Raw genomic sequence first — 7,500 nt, forward strand, 5'->3', positions numbered from 1 at the left:
GACTCGATCACGTTTGGTCAGAGATGTCCGCAAAGAAGGGAGGAAGGGAAGGGGCAAGGGAAAGTGTTGGAATGGGGCCAGGGTAGATAGAGGATAGGATTGTAGAGTAGGATTGTATGTATGCATTCCCTGATCTAAAGTTTCATAGTGGTAACAGACTTTTTCTAATCATATACACACACCTTAGGGCCACCGCAGGAGACAGTCGAGGTGCAACAGAATACCAAACACTCTCACAGCAGAACTTTCTAGACTGTGGACAGGATGTGCACGGGGCTAATAGGAACATGTATACAGTTCGTGTGTCGATGTAAGGTATAAGTGCAAGTGTGACATGTCTGAGAAGGTGCTTTTACATGACCCATCTGTGTGCGTGTGTGTGTGTACATGTGTGTGTGTGTACATTTATGTCAGTGTGTGTGTATACATTTATGTCAGTGTGTGTGTGTGTGTGTGTGTACATTTATGTCAGTGTGTGTGTGTGTGTGTGTGTATACATATATGTCAGTGTGTGTGTGTGTGTGTGTGTGTGTGTACATATATGTCAGTGTGTGTGTGTGTATACATTTTTGTTAGTGTGTGTGTGTGTGTGTATACATTTATGTCAGTGTGTCTGTGTGTGTGTGTGTATACATTTATGTCAGTGTGTGTGTGTGTGTGTGTGTGTGTGTGCGTGCGTGCGCGTGTCATCCCTGTTGACACTGAGCTGTCCTGTCCCTGGGCCTGGCCCCGGGGTCAGATTAGAGGGGGGGGGGGGATTCGGGGGGCAGACACCTCTGTGAAAGTGTTTAACACATGAGGCGCTGACGACAGATTTGTGCGCTGGTCAGTCACCGGAGATAAACACGCCATTAATCTTCTTCTTGTCAGGGGGGACGACCTCCTGTGTCCACACCCCCAGACCAGAACCCAGAGAGAGAGAGCGACCCCAGAGAGACTGACCCCCCACCGGGCAGCACCGACAGGTCGGAGGCCCCCCAACCCCCCCCCCCCCCCCCTGGTGGAGGGTCAGACACAGAGACATCCCTGGACCTATATGGATTATATGGATTGACATGAGCCATCTCCTTTTTCTCCTGTTTCCCATCATCCTCTCCTGGTCAGATAGTGCGGGAGATGGGGGGAGGGGGATGAGGGGGAGGGGGGGGGGGGGGTTTAGAGTTCAACTGATCACTGTCAAATCGAGGTATGTGCTGATGGGGGGGGGGGGGGGGCATAAGTGTGCCATGTGTGTGCCTGATGTGATATGGTTTAGGCGGGAATGTGTTCTGTGTTATATGTGGGCAGTAACCCTGTGTATCGCATTTGTACATGTGTGTGTGTGTGCGCGTTCATACGTATAGGAGTGCGTTCGTATGTGTGTATGTGTGCATTCGTACGTGTGTGTGTGTGTGTGTGTGTGCGCGTTCATACGTATAGGAGTGCGTTCGTACGTGTGTGTGTGTGTGCGTGCGTACATGTGTGTGTGTTACATTGTGTGATCTCTCAGTGGGGGGTCACGGGGGACACGGGCGGGAGTCCTTCGGCACTAAGCTCTCTCACAGTAAAACCTCTCCGAGGCTGTCCGTCATGAAGCCTAATGACTTGAGCAGACACAGACCCCCCCCAGCCCCCCCGCCCCTCCGCCCCCCCTTGGCCCGGCCTGAATTCTGGCTTTTCCCCACTGCTGACACCAACTCCCATAAAAAACCCGGTGCATGTTTGGAATGCAGAACATGATTCTGTGGAAAAAGAAAGCAAGCAGACCGATCGTAGAGAGGCCGTTTAGCAAGTCTGGGACGCCGGCGGTTTGCTAGATGACTCTTCTCAGAATCGAAGTGTGGGCGTTTGGGCTGTTGTGGTGGCTTGGTGGCTTGGTCCTGGGTTGGCTGGGGGTCTGAGATCCATACCCAGACACCCAGAGACTGGGTGATGAATTAGGGGGTCCGATTAAGGGGTCCGGCTTCTTGTTTTGGCAGGATGCAGAGTGATTGGTGTCCCTGGACCGGTTTGGAGGGGGGGGGGGGGGCAGGACGTGGCGTGATGGATGGGCCGGTTGGCCCGTCTGTCAGCGTGTTTACTCCAGGTCAGCCGTGGAAGACCACCAGTCATCGTGACCTGACCCCTCGCTGCTGGGGTGAGGGGAGGGTCAGCGGGGCAGGCAGAGACGTAGAGGAGAGGGTCCAAACAGCCTAGACCCAAACAGACCATCATCATCGGTGACAGTCCCACAGACCTGGGGAAGAGTCTGAGAGCGAGGGAAAGAAGGAGAGGTGGTGATGGAGGAGTCAGCAGAGAGAGAGGAGAGAGAGTGTGAGGAAACAAGTGAGCGAGTGAGGGAGTGAGTGAACGAGTGAGTGAGTGAGTGAGTGAACGAGTGAGCGAGTGAGAGGGCGAGCAAGCAAGGGAACAAGCTTCTTAAAAGTGACTTTGAAACTGAGGAAAGATGGCAGGGAGAATAGATTGAGATCATAAGAGAAAATCAGTCAAATAATCAAGAAAGAAATGGAGCGTAAAGATAGCCAGATGCAGGGAATAGAGGGGCCGATTCATGCTTGGAATGACAAGCCTAGCACCCCCCCCCCCCCCCACCCCATAAGAAAAAACAGCCCCCTCCCCCCGATAAGAAGTAAAATATAAATGTGGGCCCTGCCTAAAAAGTTAGGCACCCCAAAGAGTCTCTGTGTAATTCAAACCCTGTGCAGATCGGGGGGAGTGGAGGAGGTTGCACAACTGAATTCCTTAACCCCTAATAAGTCTTGTCTGACTCTCCAGCTCCGATCCCTTCCTTATCTCCTCCCCCCAGAGGGGGTGAGGGGTTGAGGTGGGGCCGGGGGGAGCCGGGGGGCTAGACTGGCCTGCCATGTGGACCCTGCAGAGGTATGGGGGTTGGCTCTGTTTTCACAACCACCTACTGTTCAGGGGCAGGGGAGGGGAGGGGGGGGGGAGGGGAGGGGAGGGGGGCGATAAAGCACATAGAATCCCCCTGCACATAGAATCAACATCTTTATTGAGCACTCAGCATGGACCGAGTGACGGCGATCACCTCCGCTGTTGTTATTGTCTTCATAATCGTCATCATCATCATCATCATCATCATCATCGTCGTCATCATCATCGGCTTCGTCATCATCATCGTCGTCCTCGTCCTCGTCATCATCATCATCATCATCATCGTCTTCGTCATCATCATCATCATCGGCTTCGTTATCATCATCGTCGTCCTCGTCCTCGTCATCGTCATCATCATCATCATCGTCTTCGTCATCATCGTCGTCATCGTCGTCATCCTCGTCATCATCATCATCATCATCATCATCGTCTTCGTCATCATCATCGTCGTCATCGTCATCGTCCTCGTCATCATCATCATCATCATCATCATCATCATCGTCGTCCTCGTCCTCGTCATCGTCATCATCATCATCATCATCATCATCATCGTCTTCGTCATCATCATCGTCGTCATCGTCCTCGTCATCATCATCATCATCATCATCATCATCATCATCATCATCATCATAGTCGTTCGGTGATCATTATTGGTTGGATGATACTAAGAGGTGCAAGAACCTGCATATCCAATAGAAATCCCCGATCTCCCCTTGTAGACTGTGCCACGGTGGAAGGTTTTAGAACAGAGGAAAGCAGTGTGTGCAGTACAGCAACGTGAGTCAAATGGAGACCGTCCCCCAGGAGAAGTTGCCGTTTTTCACCTTCAGTTTGTTCAGGTTGTCATTTTGGCTACGAGTCGTCATGATATTTAATCAATGACCCAAAACTGTGCCTGAAGTTCCAAGTTTATTGTTATGTCACATCTGTTCAGGTCTGCTTCGCAGGGTAGGGTGGAAGTAATGGTCACTCGAAACTCGGAAACGGATTTCAAAACCTCTGTGGTTGTCGCATCCAGAGAGAAAGCTGTGAGAAACAGCTGTGCTGGTACCCAGAGGGAGGGGTCTGGAGGTGAGGTCATTACAGTGGATGATTCCAATCTTAATCTAGCCTGTCTGAGGGGCCTGGGGGACGCTGACAAGCTGACAGGAAGGCCTTTATCTTGAGTGACAAAAGGTGTCATCCACCTATCAAGCTGGTGTCCTATTCCTATCACACCCTTCTGGGATTGGTCACCTCTGCCCCCCCCCCCCCCCCCCCCCCCCACCCGGGAGTCCCGGCACGCGGCACGTCCCCGTCTGCGGCCAGCTCGTCGTCTCCCCTCGGTAACCATAGTAACCAGGCGGCCGGTAGAAGGCGGGGGGGGGGATGATGAGCTGTCATGGTTGAAATGAATACTCGAGGTATTTGTAAGCGAACTGTCAAAAGGGAGATATTGTAACGTGATTTCTTATCTGGAGGCGGTGAGCCGGTGTCAAGAGAGCAGAGCTGCATGATGTTATTAGTCTGGCCCATAGTTCCCTCTGTTACTGCGGACGTGATGAGGCAGACTTAAGGAAGCCTAATATGATTGACGAGAATTGGTTTTTCAATTGGTTTTACGGCACCAATGTTCCTATACAGAGACCTTCTGCCCGTGAGGGGACTACACTGAAGTAGTTTAAACTACTTAGTTAACTTTATCAAACTTTTTTTGACACTGCAAACCACATCAAGTCTTTAAGCACATTCATTTTGGAGCCACACACACCCATGGAGGTGGTAACTGGGGACTCCATGGGTTTCGACATGGATAATACTCTGTGTTGACGTTGTGTGTATTCCACTGTTGGATGCATGTGGAATATTGTTGCATTGTGGATTATTGGATTAATGTAGATTATTGTTGCTGGCACCGACTACTATCCTTTCTGATAAATCAAGTCATATTGAATGGAATTGAGTTGAAAAATACTCCCTATCACTGACCTGACTGTGATAGAGTTAAGATGTTAATTAATCATTTAAATTTTTATAATTTTGCCATTTAGCAGACGCTTTTATCCAAAGCGACTTACAATTACGAATTACCGGGACATTCCCCCTGGAGTAACTGAGGGCTAAGTGCCTTACCCAAGGGCACACTAGTAGTGGTGTGGCTTCAGGCGGGATTTGAACTCACAACCTTCCGATCACAAGTCCAACTCACTATCCACTAGACCACCACTACCCTTAAGGTCTTGATGCTATAACATATCTTCACTATCAAGAAATAACTACACTTTCAAGAACTGCAGCAGAACCCACAAGTACACATCCGCCTTCTAACATACTAAGCATGTAGGCTACAGTGTGTGGACGCATTTCAGGGATGGTGCCAATATTGAACACTGGAAGACTACTGTCAACTATGTGACCTATTTTTAAGACAAAAGACAAAAACAAATGAATGTGCTATTTCAGAGGCATGATACAGTATAGGCACCAAGTGAATAAGGCTATACACAACACAAAACCCAAAAAATGTAGTCTGAATGTCCTATATTGTATAAGTTAACAAAGCAGCATTGTCTCTCTATGTATAACAATCAGAGCCAAATTTCCATATATCCGCTTCACTGCTAGGCTACTTATTTCCAAAGAAGTTCAAACGAGACTGGGGGCCAAACACTGAATAATCATTTTTGTCTTTGAAGACTTTGTGGCTTTTTTGGGGGGGGGGGGGGGGGGTCTAAATTCTATGCCGGTACCTGGTATTCATGAGCTGGGTGGATGAATTTCAATAAGGTTTTTAATTTGTGTTGAAAAGTGGTAAGTCTGAACCATAATTATTTTAACCAAGCTTATTTGCATTCTCTCTGCATGCACACAGAATTCACTTTTTACTTTAAATAAAACATTAGATGTTCTTTGCGAGCCTTATTTGCTTTTAAAACTTGCTGATAATGCAAAATATTACGTGAGAAATGATTGTCTTGCAGGTCCAGGCAGCCCCCTCGAGCCTAGACAGTCATAAAGGCTGTTTTCATAGAACGACTGGTTTCATCATAGGAAAAGACCCCCAGGTATTCTCTCACGGGAGAGAGACCCCATATTGACATCAGAGAGGTCGTTCAGTTTTTAATGACTCAACTCTGAGGGACAAATTAACTGACCAACCAGCCTCTACGCAGAGTTAACCAAAGCCCAGCAGCAAAACAAAGCCTTTGACTAGCCTATAAAAAATGTACAACTCAGGAAAATACACCACACAAAACCTAAAGTTCAATAGCTTAATATAGCGTCCTATATATAGCTTATGTAGTTTGTGTGTCTATACTTCTCGTAATGATGTATCGCTTCCTGTGGTTGTGGGCTAAAAAAGGACTGCCGATGAACAATGGACTAATGAGAAGCAAGAGATTTTAATAGTGCTGTGTTTCCCTGACCGCTCAGAAGTAGTACCACACAATGCCGATAGAGGGCAGTATTTCCTTGTTCAAACAGTGCTACCACAGTGGAAGACTACATTGTATGGTGATAGAGGCCTCTCCGTCTCAAACACAGTCACTAGATTCCTGCAAATAGTCTGGTTAGATGTTGTTGTTTTTTGCCTTTGTGTATCAAATGATGTGCCTTTAACATTGTTTATTTTGAAGCAGATTTATTTCTGACATAATTGTGTCATATTGTGAGGCCTGCTGATTTGAGATGTAGCCTACACTCACACAACAAGTTTACAAGTGCACACAAACACAGAACTAGTGTGTTATCCTGACTGTGGATACTTTATGTCGTTCCCCACCCACCTGACCTGACTTACGGTGGAAATGTGAAGTTGAAAAATGAAGACTCAAACTAAAGAACCAGAATAAGGTCCCTCAACCATATGTCCTGGGTATAGAAAAGTATTTGAAGCTATGCATCATGTGTTTACAAGTCTGCTTTAGCTGCGTAAACAAAAACAGAGGAGCCATTAATTATGATGAGGTCCGACAGCCCTTAACATCCACCGCTTTTTCTTCTTCCTCCCTTCCTGTCCTCCTCTCTTTCTCTCTCACTCACTCACTCCTTCTCTCTCACTCACTCCTTCCCTCCATCGGCACACTGTCCCATTAGAAATAACAGCATTGACTCATGATTAACTAGGGACTACTTCTTCAATCACGTGTGTAAAAACATTGCCCAGAAATGTGGCCGTGGATTCCCACTCCACCGCTGAATAGGAAACTGTCAGCAGTAGCACTTGTATGAGGAAATCTGTTAACGCTTTCACTTCCCAGAGTCAAAGACCCGGCCCTGTTCTGTTCTCCTACTACCACATGCAAGTGGGCCTTGTCTTGAGTCTTCGACTAATACTAACTACATCAAAGCGGTGGGGTTTCGCTTTTCTCTTGTGCTTCTCTTGAGGGTTTTTTCCAGGACAAATACGCAGTTCATTAAAAGCTCATTCCTGCCCAAGGCCTCTTGATAGAATCTCCCTCTTCTGAGAGTGAGTGCTTCTTTGATGTGTCTGTTTGTCTCTCCTTCTCTCTCCTCTCTCTCTCTCTCTCTCTCTCCCTCTCTCTCTCTCTCTCTCTCTCTCTCTCTCTCTCTCTCTCTCTCTCTCTCTCTCTCTCACGTCTTGTTCCCTCTCCTCAAGATGTGTCTGTTTGTCTCGAGTGCTTCTGT

Source organism: Nansenia antarctica, assembly GCF_963989245.1.
Source record: "Nansenia antarctica genome assembly, chromosome: 1".
In the NCBI taxonomy this organism is placed as follows: Eukaryota; Metazoa; Chordata; class Actinopteri; order Argentiniformes; family Microstomatidae; genus Nansenia; species Nansenia antarctica.